This window comes from Petromyzon marinus, chromosome 32, assembly GCF_048934315.1.
Source record: "Petromyzon marinus isolate PM22_M1 ecotype Great Lakes invasive population chromosome 32, UKy_Petmar_22M1.pri1.0, whole genome shotgun sequence".
Taxonomy (NCBI): domain Eukaryota; kingdom Metazoa; phylum Chordata; class Hyperoartia; order Petromyzontiformes; family Petromyzontidae; genus Petromyzon; species Petromyzon marinus.
This window is the reverse complement of record NC_133698.1, coordinates 9,167,412-9,182,177: the sequence shown is the minus strand read 5'-3', so window position 1 is coordinate 9,182,177 and position 14,766 is coordinate 9,167,412. Positions and strand designations below refer to the sequence as shown.

The 14,766-nt window shown below is 45.0% G+C and overlaps 1 protein-coding gene across 44 annotated transcripts in view; it reads right to left on the bottom strand.

Annotated features, from left to right (window-relative positions):
• The window catches only part of LOC142929607 (uncharacterized), a 391,053-nt gene that overhangs the window by 27,732 nt on the left and 348,555 nt on the right, over positions 1-14,766 (bottom strand). The window lies entirely within an intron of this gene.

Sequence of the window (14,766 nt, the reverse complement as noted above, 5' to 3'; positions counted from 1 at the left end):
ATGACATCACTGCTAGACTATGACAGCGCTGCTAGACTATGACAGCGCTGCAAGACTATGACAGCACTGCTAGACTATGACATCACTCCTAAACTATGACATCACTGCTAGACTATGACATAACTGCTAGACTACGACATCACTGCTAGACTACGACATCACTGCTAGACTATGACATCAGTGCTAGAATACGACAGGACTGCTAGACTATGACATCACTGCTAGACTATGACAGCACTGCTAGACTACGACATCGCTGCTAGACTACAACATCGCTGCTAGACTACGACATCACTGCCAGACTACGACGTTACATCTAGACTATGACATCACTGCCAGACGACGACATCACTGCTAGACTATGACATCACAGCTAGACTACGACACCACTGCTAGATTACGACATCACTGCTAGACTACGACATCACTGCTAGACTACGACATCACTGCTAGACTATGACATAACTGCTAGAATACGACAAAACTGCTAGACTATGACATCAGTGCTAGACTATGACATCACTGCTAGACTATGACAGCACTGCGAGACTTACGACATCACTGCTAGACTATGACAGCGCTGCTAGACTATGACAGCGCTGCTAGACTACAACATCACTGCTAGACTATGACAGCACTGGTAGACTATGACAGCACTGCTAGACTATGACATCACTGCTAGACTATGACATCACTGCTAGAATACGACAAAACTGCTAGACTATGACATCAGTGCTAGACTATGACATCACTGCTAGACTATGACATAACTGCTAGACTACGACATCACTGCTAGACGACTACATCACTGATAGACTATGACAGTACTGCTAGAATACGACAGCACTGCTAGACTATGACATCACTGCTAGACTATGACAGCACTGCTAGACTATGACAGCGCTGCTAGACTATGACAGCACTGCTAGACTATGACATCACTCCTAAACTATGACATCACTGCTAGACTATGACATAACTGCTAGACTACGACTTCACTGCAAGACTACGACATCACTGCTAGACTATGACATCAGTGCTAGAATACGACAGGACTGCTAGACTATGACATCACTGCTAGACTATGACAGCACTGCTAGACTACGACATCGCTGCTAGACTACAACATCGCTGCTAGACTACGACATCACTGCCAGACTACGACGTTACATCTAGACTATGACATCACTGCCAGACGACGACATCACTGCTAGACTATGACATCACAGCTAGACTACGACACCACTGCTAGATTACGACATCACTGCTAGACTACGACATCACTGCTAGACTACGACATCACTGCTAGACTATGACATAACTGCTAGAATACGACAAAACTGCTAGACTATGACATCAGTGCTAGACTATGACATCACTGCTAGACTATGACAGCACTGCGAGACTTACGACATCACTGCTAGACTATGACAGCGCTGCTAGACTATGACAGCGCTGCTAGACTACAACATCACTGCTAGACTATGACAGCACTGGTAGACTATGACAGCACTGCTAGACTATGACATCACTGCTAGACTATGACATCACTGCTAGAATACGACAAAACTGCTAGACTATGACATCAGTGCTAGACTATGACATCACTGCTAGACTATGACAGCACTGCGAGGCTTACGATATCACTGCTAGACTATGACAGCGCTGCACTACTATGACAGCGCTGCTAGACTACAACATCACTGCTAGACTATGACATCACTGCTAGACTATGCCATAACTGCTAGACTATGACATCACTGCTAGAATACGACATCACCGCTAGACTATGACATCACTGCTAGAATATGACAGCACTGCTATACTATGACATCACTGATAGACTATGAAATCACTGCTAGACTATGACAGCGCTGCTAGACTATGACATCACTGCTAGACTATTACAGCGCTGCTAGACTATGACAGCGCTGTTAGACTACAACATCACTGCTAGACTACGACATCACAGCTAGACTACAACATCACTGCTAGACTACGACATCACTGCTACGACATCACTGCTAGAATACGACATCACTGTTAGACTACGACATCACTGCAAGACTACGACATCGCTGCGACAATACGACATCACCGCTAGACTATGACATCGCTGCTAGACTATGACAGCACTGCTAGACTATGACATCACTGCTAGACTATGAAATCAGTGCTAGACTATGACAGCACTGCGAGACTTACGACATCACTGCTAGACTATGACATCACTGCTAGACTATGACAGCGCTGCTAGACTATGACAGCGCTGCTAGACTACAACATCACTGCTAGACTATGACATCACTGCTAGACTATGACATCACGGCTAGACTATGACAGCACTGCTAGACTATGACATCACTCCTAGACTATGACATCACTGCTAGACTATGACATAACTGCTAGACTACGACATCACTGCTAGACGACTACATCACTGATAGACTATGACAGTACTGCTAGAATACGACAGCACTGCTAGACTATGACATCACTGCTAGACTATGACAGCACTGCTAGACTATGACAGCGCTGCTAGACTATGACAGCACTGCTAGACTATGACATCACTCCTAAACTATGACATCACTGCTAGACTATGACATAACTGCTAGACTACGACTTCACTGCAAGACTACGACATCACTGCTAGACTATGACATCAGTGCTAGAATACGACAGGACTGCTAGACTATGACATCACTGCTAGACTATGACAGCACTGCTAGACTACGACATCGCTGCTAGACTACAACATCGCTGCTAGACTACGACATCACTGCCAGACTACGACGTTACATCTAGACTATGACATCACTGCCAGACGACGACATCACTGCTAGACTATGACATCACAGCTAGACTACGACACCACTGCTAGATTACGACATCACTGCTAGACTACGACATCACTGCTAGACTACGACATCACTGCTAGACTATGACATAACTGCTAGAATACGACAAAACTGCTAGACTATGACATCAGTGCTAGACTATGACATCACTGCTAGACTATGACAGCACTGCGAGACTTACGACATCACTGCTAGACTATGACAGCGCTGCTAGACTATGACAGCGCTGCTAGACTACAACATCACTGCTAGACTATGACAGCACTGGTAGACTATGACAGCACTGCTAGACTATGACATCACTGCTAGACTATGACATCACTGCTAGAATACGACAAAACTGCTAGACTATGACATCAGTGCTAGACTATGACATCACTGCTAGACTATGACAGCACTGCGAGGCTTACGATATCACTGCTAGACTATGACAGCGCTGCTAGACTATGACAGCGCTGCTAGACTACAACATCACTGCTAGACTATGACATCACTGCTAGACTATGCCATAACTGCTAGACTACGACATCACTGCTAGAATACGACATCACCGCTAGACTATGACATCACTGCTAGAATATGACAGCACTGCTATACTATGACATCACTGATAGACTATGAAATCACTGCTAGACTATGACAGCGCTGCTAGACTATGACATCACTGCTAGACTATTACAGCGCTGCTAGACTATGACAGCGCTGTTAGACTACAACATCACTGCTAGACTACGACATCACAGCTAGACTACAACATCACTGCTAGACTACGACATCACTGCTACGACATCACTGCTAGAATACGACATCACTGTTAGACTACGACATCACTGCAAGACTACGACATCGCTGCGACAATACGACATCACCGCTAGACTATGACATCGCTGCTAGCCTATGACAGCACTGCTAGACTATGACATCACTGCTAGACTATGAAATCAGTGCTAGACTATGACAGCACTGCGAGACTTACGACATCACTGCTAGACTATGACATCACTGCTAGACTATGACAGCGCTGCTAGACTATGACAGCGCTGCTAGACTACAACATCACTGCTAGACTATGACATCACTGCTAGACTATGACATCACGGCTAGACTATGACAGCACTGCTAGACTATGACATCACTCCTAGACTATGACATCACTGCTAGACTATGACATAACTGCTAGACTACGACATCACTGCTAGACGACTACATCACTGATAGACTATGACAGTACTGCTAGAATACGACAGCACTGCTAGACTATGACATCACTGCTAGACTATGACAGCACTGCTAGACTATGACAGCGCTGCTAGACTATGACAGCACTGCTAGACTATGACATCACTCCTAAACTATGACATCACTGCTAGACTATGACATAACTGCTAGACTACGACTTCACTGCAAGACTACGACATCACTGCTAGACTATGACATCACTGCTAGACTATGACAGCACTGCTAGAATATGACATTACTGCTAGACTACGACATCACTGCTAGACTATGACTGCACTGCTAGACTATGACATCACTCCAAAACTATGACATCACTGCTAGACTATGACATAACTGCTAGACTACGACATCACTGCAAGACTACGACATCACTGCTAGACTACGACATCACTGCTAGACTACGACATCACTGCTAGACTACAACATGACTGCTACGACATCACTGCTACGACATCACTGCTAGAATACGACATCACTGCTAGACTACGACATCACTGCTACAATACGACATCAACGCTAGACTATGACATCGCTGCTAGACTATGACAGCACTGCTAGACTATGCCATCACTGCTAGACTATGAAACCAGTGCTAGACTATGACAGCACTGCGAGACTTACGACATCACTGCTAGACTATGACATCACTGGTAGACTATGACAGCGCTGCTAGACTATGACAGCGCTGCTAGACTACAACATCACTGCTAGACTATGACATCACTCCTAGACTATGACATCACTGCAAGACTATGACATAACTGCTAGACTACGACATCACTGCTAGACGACTACATCACTGCTAGACTATGACAGCACTGCTAGAATACGACAGCACTGCTAGACTATGACATCACTGCTAGACTATGACAGCACTGCGAGACTTACGACATCACTGCGAGACTATGACATCACTGCTAGACTATGACAGCACTGCTAGACTATGACAGCGCTGCTAGACTATGACAGCACTGCTAGACTATGACATCACTCCTAAACTATGACATCACTGCTAGACTATGACATAACTGCTAGACTACGACATCACTGCTAGACTACGACATCACTGCTAGACTATGACATTAGTGCTAGAATACGACAGGACTGCTAGACTATGACATCACTGCTAGACTATGACAGCACTGCTAGACTACGACATCGCTGCTAGACTACAACATCGCTGCTAGACTACGACATCACTGCCAGACTACGACGTTACTTCTAGACTATGACATCACTGCCAGACGACGACATCACTGCTAGACTATGACATCACAGCTAGACTACGACACCACTGCTAGATTACGACATCACTGCTAGACTACGACATCACTGCTAGACTACGACATCACTGCTAGACTATGACATAACTGCTAGAATACGACAAAACTGCTAGACTATGACATCAGTGCTAGACTATGACATCACTGCTAGACTATGACAGCACTGCGAGACTTACGACATCACTGCTAGACTATGACAGCGCTGCTAGACTATGACAGCGCTGCTAGACTACAACATCATTGCTAGACTATGGACAGCACTGCTAGACTATGACAGCACTGCTAGACTATGACATCACTGCTAGACTATGACATCACTGCTAGAATACGACAAAACTGCTAGACTATGACATCAGTGCTAGACTATGACATCACTGCTAGACTATGACAGCACTGCGAGGCTTACGATATCACTGCTAGACTATGACAGCGCTGCTAGACTATGACAGCGCTGCTAGACTACAACATCACTGCTAGACTATGACATCACTGCTAGACTATGCCATAACTGCTAGACTACGACATCACTGCTAGAATACGACATCACCGCTAGACTATGACATCACTGCTAGACTATGAAATCAGTGCTAGACTATGACAGCACTGCTAGACTATGACATCACTGCTAGACTATGACAGCACTGCGAGACTTACGACATCACTGCGAGACTATGACATCACTGCTAGACTATGACAGCACTGCTAGACTATGACAGCGCTGCTAGACTATGACAGCACTGCTAGACTATGACATCACTCCTAAACTATGACATCACTGCTAGACTATGACATAACTGCTAGACTACGACATCACTGCTAGACTACGACATCACTGCTAGACTATGACATCAGTGCTAGAATACGACAGAACTGCTAGACTATGACATCACTGCTAGACTATGACAGCACTGCTAGACTACGACATCGCTGCTAGACTACAACATCGCTGCTAGACTACGACATCACTGCCAGACTACGACGTTACTTCTAGACTATGACATCACTGCCAGACGACGACATCACTGCTAGACTATGACATCACAGCTAGACTACGACACCACTGCTAGATTACGACATCACTGCTAGACTACGACATCACTGCTAGACTACGACATCACTGCTAGACTATGACATAACTGCTAGAATACGACAAAACTGCTAGACTATGACATCAGTGCTAGACTATGACATCACTGCTAGACTATGACAGCACTGCGAGACTTACGACATCACTGCTAGACTATGACAGCGCTGCTAGACTATGACAGCGCTGCTAGACTACAACATCACTGCTAGACTATGACAGCACTGCTAGACTATGACAGCACTGCTAGACTATGACATCACTGCTAGACTATGACATCACTGCTAGAATACGACAAAACTGCTAGACTATGACATCAGTGCTAGACTATGACATCACTGCTAGACTATGACAGCACTGCGAGGCTTACGATATCACTGCTAGACTATGACAGCGCTGCTAGACTATGACAGCGCTGCTAGACTACAACATCACTGCTAGACTATGACATCACTGCTAGACTATGCCATAACTGCTAGACTACGACATCACTGCTAGAATACGACATCACCGCTAGACTATGACATCACTGCTAGAATAAGACAGCACTGCTAGAATACGACAGGACTGCTAGACTATGACATCACTGCTAGACTATGAAATCACTGCTAGACTATGACAGCGCTGCTAGACTATGACATCACTGCTAGACTATTACAGCGCTGCTAGACTATGACAGCGCTGTTAGACTACGACATCACTGCTAGACTACGACATCACAGCTAGACTACAACATCACTGCTAGACTACGACATCACTGCTACGACATCACTGCTAGAATACGACATCACTGCTAGACTACGACATCACTGCTAGACTACGACATCGCTGCGACAATACGACATCACCGCTAGACTATGACATCGCTGCTAGACTATGACAGCACTGCTAGACTATGACATCACTGCTAGACTATGAAATCAGTGCTAGACTATGACAGCACTGCGAGACTTACGACATCACTGCTAGACTATGACATCACTGCTAGACTATGACAGTGCTGCTAGACTATGACAGCGCTGCTAGACTACAACATCACTGCTAGACTATGACATCACTGCTAGACTATGACATCACGGCTAGACTATGACAGCACTGCTAGACTATGACATCACTCCTAGACTATGACATCACTGCTAGACTATGACATAACTGCTAGACTACGACATCACTGCTAGACGACTACATCACTGATAGACTATGACAGTACTGCTAGAATACGACAGCACTGCTAGACTATGACATCACTGCTAGACTATGACAGCGCTGCTAGACTATGACAGCGCTGCTAGACTATGACAGCACTGCTAGACTATGACATCACTCCTAAACTATGACATCACTGCTAGACTATGACATAACTGCTAGACTACGACTTCACTGCAAGACTACGACATCACTGCTAGACTATGACATCACTGCTAGACTATGACAGCACTGCTAGAATATGACATTACTGCTAGACTACGACATCACTGCTAGACTATGACAGCACTGCTAGACTATGACATCACTCCAAAACTATGACATCACTGCTACACTATGACATAACTGCTAGACTACGACATCACTGCAAGACTACGACATCACTGCTAGACTACGACATCACTGCTAGACTACAACATCACTGCTACGACATCACTGCTACGACATCACTGCTAGAATACGACATCACTGCTAGACTACGACATCACTGCTACAATACGACATCACCGCTAGACTATGACATCGCTGCTAGACTATGACAGCACTGCTAGACTATGCCATCACTGCTAGACTATGAAATCAGTGCTAGACTATGACAGCACTGCGAGACTTACGACATCACTGCTAGACTATGACATCACTGCTAGACTATGACAGCGCTGCTAGACTACAACATCACTGCTAGACTATGACATCACTCCTAGACTATGACATCACTGCAAGACTATGACATAACTGCTAGACTACGACATCACTGCTAGACGACTACATCACTGCTAGACTATGACAGTACTGCTAGAATACGACAGCACTGCTAGACTATGACATCACTGCTAGACTATGACAGCACTGCTAGACTATGACAGCACTGCTAGACTATGACATCACTGCTAGACTATGACATCACTGCTAGAATACGACAAAACTGCTAGACTATGACATCAGTGCTAGACTATGACATCACTGCTAGACTATGACAGCACTGCGAGGCTTACGATATCACTGCTAGACTATGACAGCGCTGCTAGACTATGACAGCGCTGCTAGACTACAACATCACTGCTAGACTATGACATCACTGCTAGACTATGCCATAACTGCTAGACTACGACATCACTGCTAGAATACGACATCACCGCTAGACTATGACATCACTGCTAGAATATGACAGCACTGCTAGAATACGACAGGACTGCTAGACTATGACATCACTGCTAGACTATGAAATCACTGCTAGACTATGACAGCGCTGCTAGACTATGACATCACTGCTAGACTATTACAGCGCTGCTAGACTATGACAGCGCTGTTAGACTACGACATCACTGCTAGACTACGACATCACAGCTAGACTACAACATCACTGCTAGACTACGACATCACTGCTACGACATCACTGCTAGAATACGACATCACTGCTAGACTACGACATCACTGCTAGACTACAACATCGCTGCGACAATACGACATCACCGCTAGACTATGACATCGCTGCTAGACTATGACAGCACTGCTAGACTATGACATCACTGCTAGACTATGAAATCAGTGCTAGACTATGACAGCACTGCGAGACTTACGACATCACTGCTAGACTATGACATCACTGCTAGACTATGACAGTGCTGCTAGACTATGACAGCGCTGCTAGACTACAACATCACTGCTAGACTATGACATCACTGCTAGACTATGACATCACGGCTAGACTATGACAGCACTGCTAGACTATGACATCACTCCTAGACTATGACATCACTGCTAGACTATGACATAACTGCTAGACTACGACATCACTGCTAGACGACTACATCACTGATAGACTATGACAGTACTGCTAGAATACGACAGCACTGCTAGACTATGACATCACTGCTAGACTATGACAGCGCTGCTAGACTATGACAGCGCTGCTAGACTATGACAGCACTGCTAGACTATGACATCACTCCTAAACTATGACATCACTGCTAGACTATGACATAACTGCTAGACTACGACTTCACTGCAAGACTACGACATCACTGCTAGACTATGACATCACTGCTAGACTATGACAGCACTGCTAGAATATGACATTACTGCTAGACTACGACATCACTGCTAGACTATGACAGCACTGCTAGACTATGAGATCACTCCAAAACTATGACATCACTGCTACACTATGACATAACTGCTAGACTACGACATCACTGCAAGACTACGACATCACTGCTAGACTACGACATCACTGCTAGACTACAACATCACTGCTACGACATCACTGCTACGACATCACTGCTAGACTACGACATCACTGCTACAATACGACATCACCGCTAGACTATGACATCGCTGCTAGACTATGACATCACTGCTAGACTATGACATCACGGCTAGACTATGACAGCACTGCTAGACTATGACATCACTCCTAGACTATGACATCACTGCTAGACTATGACATAACTGCTAGACTACGACATCACTGCTAGACGACTACATCACTGATAGACTATGACAGTACTGCTAGAATACGACAGCACTGCTAGACTATGACATCACTGCTAGACTATGACAGCGCTGCTAGACTATGACAGCGCTGCTAGACTATGACAGCACTGCTAGACTATGACATCACTCCTAAACTATGACATCACTGCTAGACTATGACATAACTGCTAGACTACGACTTCACTGCAAGACTACGACATCACTGCTAGACTATGACATCACTGCTAGACTATGACAGCACTGCTAGAATATGACATTACTGCTAGACTACGACATCACTGCTAGACTATGACAGCACTGCTAGACTATGACATCACTCCAAAACTATGACATCACTGCTACACTATGACATAACTGCTAGACTACGACATCACTGCAAGACTACGACATCACTGCTAGACTACGACATCACTGCTAGACTACAACATCACTGCTACGACATCACTGCTACGACATCACTGCTAGAATACGACATCACTGCTAGACTACGACATCACTGCTACAATACGACATCACCGCTAGACTATGACATCGCTGCTAGACTATGACAGCACTGCTAGACTATGCCATCACTGCTAGACTATGAAATCAGTGCTAGACTATGACAGCACTGCGAGACTTACGACATCACTGCTAGACTATGACATCACTGCTAGACTATGACAGCGCTGCTAGACTACAACATCACTGCTAGACTATGACATCACTCCTAGACTATGACATCACTGCAAGACTATGACATAACTGCTAGACTACGACATCACTGCTAGACGACTACATCACTGCTAGACTATGACAGTACTGCTAGAATACGACAGCACTGCTAGACTATGACATCACTGCTAGACTATGACAGCACTGCTAGACTATGACAGCACTGCTAGACTATGACATCACTGCTAGACTATGACATCACTGCTAGAATACGACAAAACTGCTAGACTATGACATCAGTGCTAGACTATGACATCACTGCTAGACTATGACAGCACTGCGAGGCTTACGATATCACTGCTAGACTATGACAGCGCTGCTAGACTATGACAGCGCTGCTAGACTACAACATCACTGCTAGACTATGACATCACTGCTAGACTATGCCATAACTGCTAGACTACGACATCACTGCTAGAATACGACATCACCGCTAGACTATGACATCACTGCTAGAATATGACAGCACTGCTAGAATACGACAGGACTGCTAGACTATGACATCACTGCTAGACTATGAAATCACTGCTAGACTATGACAGCGCTGCTAGACTATGACATCACTGCTAGACTATTACAGCGCTGCTAGACTATGACAGCGCTGTTAGACTACGACATCACTGCTAGACTACGACATCACAGCTAGACTACAACATCACTGCTAGACTACGACATCACTGCTACGACATCACTGCTAGAATACGACATCACTGCTAGACTACGACATCACTGCTAGACTACAACATCGCTGCGACAATACGACATCACCGCTAGACTATGACATCGCTGCTAGACTATGACAGCACTGCTAGACTATGACATCACTGCTAGACTATGAAATCAGTGCTAGACTATGACAGCACTGCGAGACTTACGACATCACTGCTAGACTATGACATCACTGCTAGACTATGACAGTGCTGCTAGACTATGACAGCGCTGCTAGACTACAACATCACTGCTAGACTATGACATCACTGCTAGACTATGACATCACGGCTAGACTATGACAGCACTGCTAGACTATGACATCACTCCTAGACTATGACATCACTGCTAGACTATGACATAACTGCTAGACTACGACATCACTGCTAGACGACTACATCACTGATAGACTATGACAGTACTGCTAGAATACGACAGCACTGCTAGACTATGACATCACTGCTAGACTATGACAGCGCTGCTAGACTATGACAGCGCTGCTAGACTATGACAGCACTGCTAGACTATGACATCACTCCTAAACTATGACATCACTGCTAGACTATGACATAACTGCTAGACTACGACTTCACTGCAAGACTACGACATCACTGCTAGACTATGACATCACTGCTAGACTATGACAGCACTGCTAGAATATGACATTACTGCTAGACTACGACATCACTGCTAGACTATGACAGCACTGCTAGACTATGAGATCACTCCAAAACTATGACATCACTGCTACACTATGACATAACTGCTAGACTACGACATCACTGCAAGACTACGACATCACTGCTAGACTACGACATCACTGCTAGACTACAACATCACTGCTACGACATCACTGCTACGACATCACTGCTAGAATACGACATCACTGCTAGACTACGACATCACTGCTACAATACGACATCACCGCTAGACTATGACATCGCTGCTAGACTATGACAGCACTGCTAGACTATGCCATCACTGCTAGACTATGAAATCAGTGCTAGACTATGACAGCACTGCGAGACTTACGACATCACTGCTAGACTATGACATCACTGCTAGACTATGACAGCGCTGCTAGACTACAACATCACTGCTAGACTATGACATCACTCCTAGACTATGACATCACTGCAAGACTATGACATAACTGCTAGACTACGAAATCACTGCTAGACGACTACATCACTGCTAGACTATGACAGTACTGCTAGAATACGACAGCACTGCTAGACTATGACATCACTGCTAGACTATGACAGCAATGCGAGATTTACGACATCACTGCTAGACTATGACATCACTGCTAGACTATGACAGCGCTGCTAGACTATGACAGCGCTGCTAGACTATGACAGCGCTGCTAGACTATGACATCACTGCTAGACTATGACATAACTGCTAGACTACGACATCACTGCTAGACTACGACATCACTGCTAGAATATGACAGCACTGCTAGAATACGAAAGGACTGCTAGACTATGACATCACTGCTAGACTATGACATCAGTGCTAGAATACGACAGGACTGCTAGACTATGACATGACTGCTAGACTATGACAGCACTGCTAGACTACGACATCGCTGCTAGACTACAACATCGCTGCTAGACTACGACATCACTGCAGACTACGACGTCACTTCTAGACTATGACATCACTGCCAGACGACGACATCACTGCTAGACTATGACATCACAGCTAGACTACGACACCACTGCTAGATTACGACATCACTGCTAGACTACGACATCACTGCTAGACGACGACATCACTGCTAGACTATGCCATTACTGCTAGACTATGACAGCACTGCTAGACTATGACAGCACTGCTAGACTATGACATCACTGCTAGACTATGACATCACTGCTAGAATACGACAAAACTGCTAGACTATGACATCAGTGTTAGACTATGACATCACTGCTAGACTATGACAGCACTGCGAGACTTACGACATCACTGCTAGACTATGACAGCGCTGCTAGACTATGACAGCGCTGCTAGACTACAACATCACTGCTAGACTATGACATCACTGCTAGACTATGACATCACGGCTAGACTATGACAGCACTACTAGACTATGACATCACTCCCAGACTATGACATCACTGCTAGACTATGACATAACTGCTAGACTACGACATCACTGCTAGAATACGACATCACCGCTAGACTATGACATCACTGCTATAATATGACAGCACTGCTAGAATACGACAGGACTGCTAGACTATGACATCACTGCTAGACTATGACATCACTGCTAGACTATGACAGCGCTGCTAGACTATGACATCACTGCTAGACTACGACATCACTGCTACGACATCACTGCTAGAATACGACAGCACTGCTAGACTATGACATCACTGCTAGACTATGACAGCGCTGCTAGACTATGACAGTGCTGCTAGACTATGACAGCACTGCTAGACTATGACATCACTCCTAAACTATGACATCACTGCTAGACTATGACATAACTGCTAGACTATGACTTCACTGCAAGACTACGACATCACTGCTAGACTATGACATCACTGCTAGACTATGACAGCACTGCTAGAATATGACATTACTGCTAGACTACGACATCACTGCTAGACTATGACAGCACTGCTAGACTATGACATCACTCCAAAACTATGACATCACTGCTACACTATGACATAACTGCTAGACTAGGACATCACTGCAAGACTACGACATCACTGCTAGACTACGACATCACTGCTAGACTACAACATCACTGCTACGACATCACTGCTACGACATCACTGCTAGAATACGACATCACTGCTAGACTACGACATCACTGCTACAATACGACATCACCGCTAGACTATGACATCGCTGCTAGACTATGACAGCACTGCTAGACTATGCCATCACTGCTAGACTATGAAATCAGTGCTAGACTATGACAGCACTGCGAGACTTACGACATCACTGCTAGACTATGACATCACTGCTAGACTATGACAGCGCTGCTAGACTACAACATCACTGCTAGACTATGACATCACTCCTAGACTATGACATCATTGCAAGACTATGACATAACTGCTAGACTACGACATCACTGCTAGACGACTACATCACTGCTAGACTATGACAGTACTGCTAGAATACGACAGCACTGCTAGACTATGACATCACT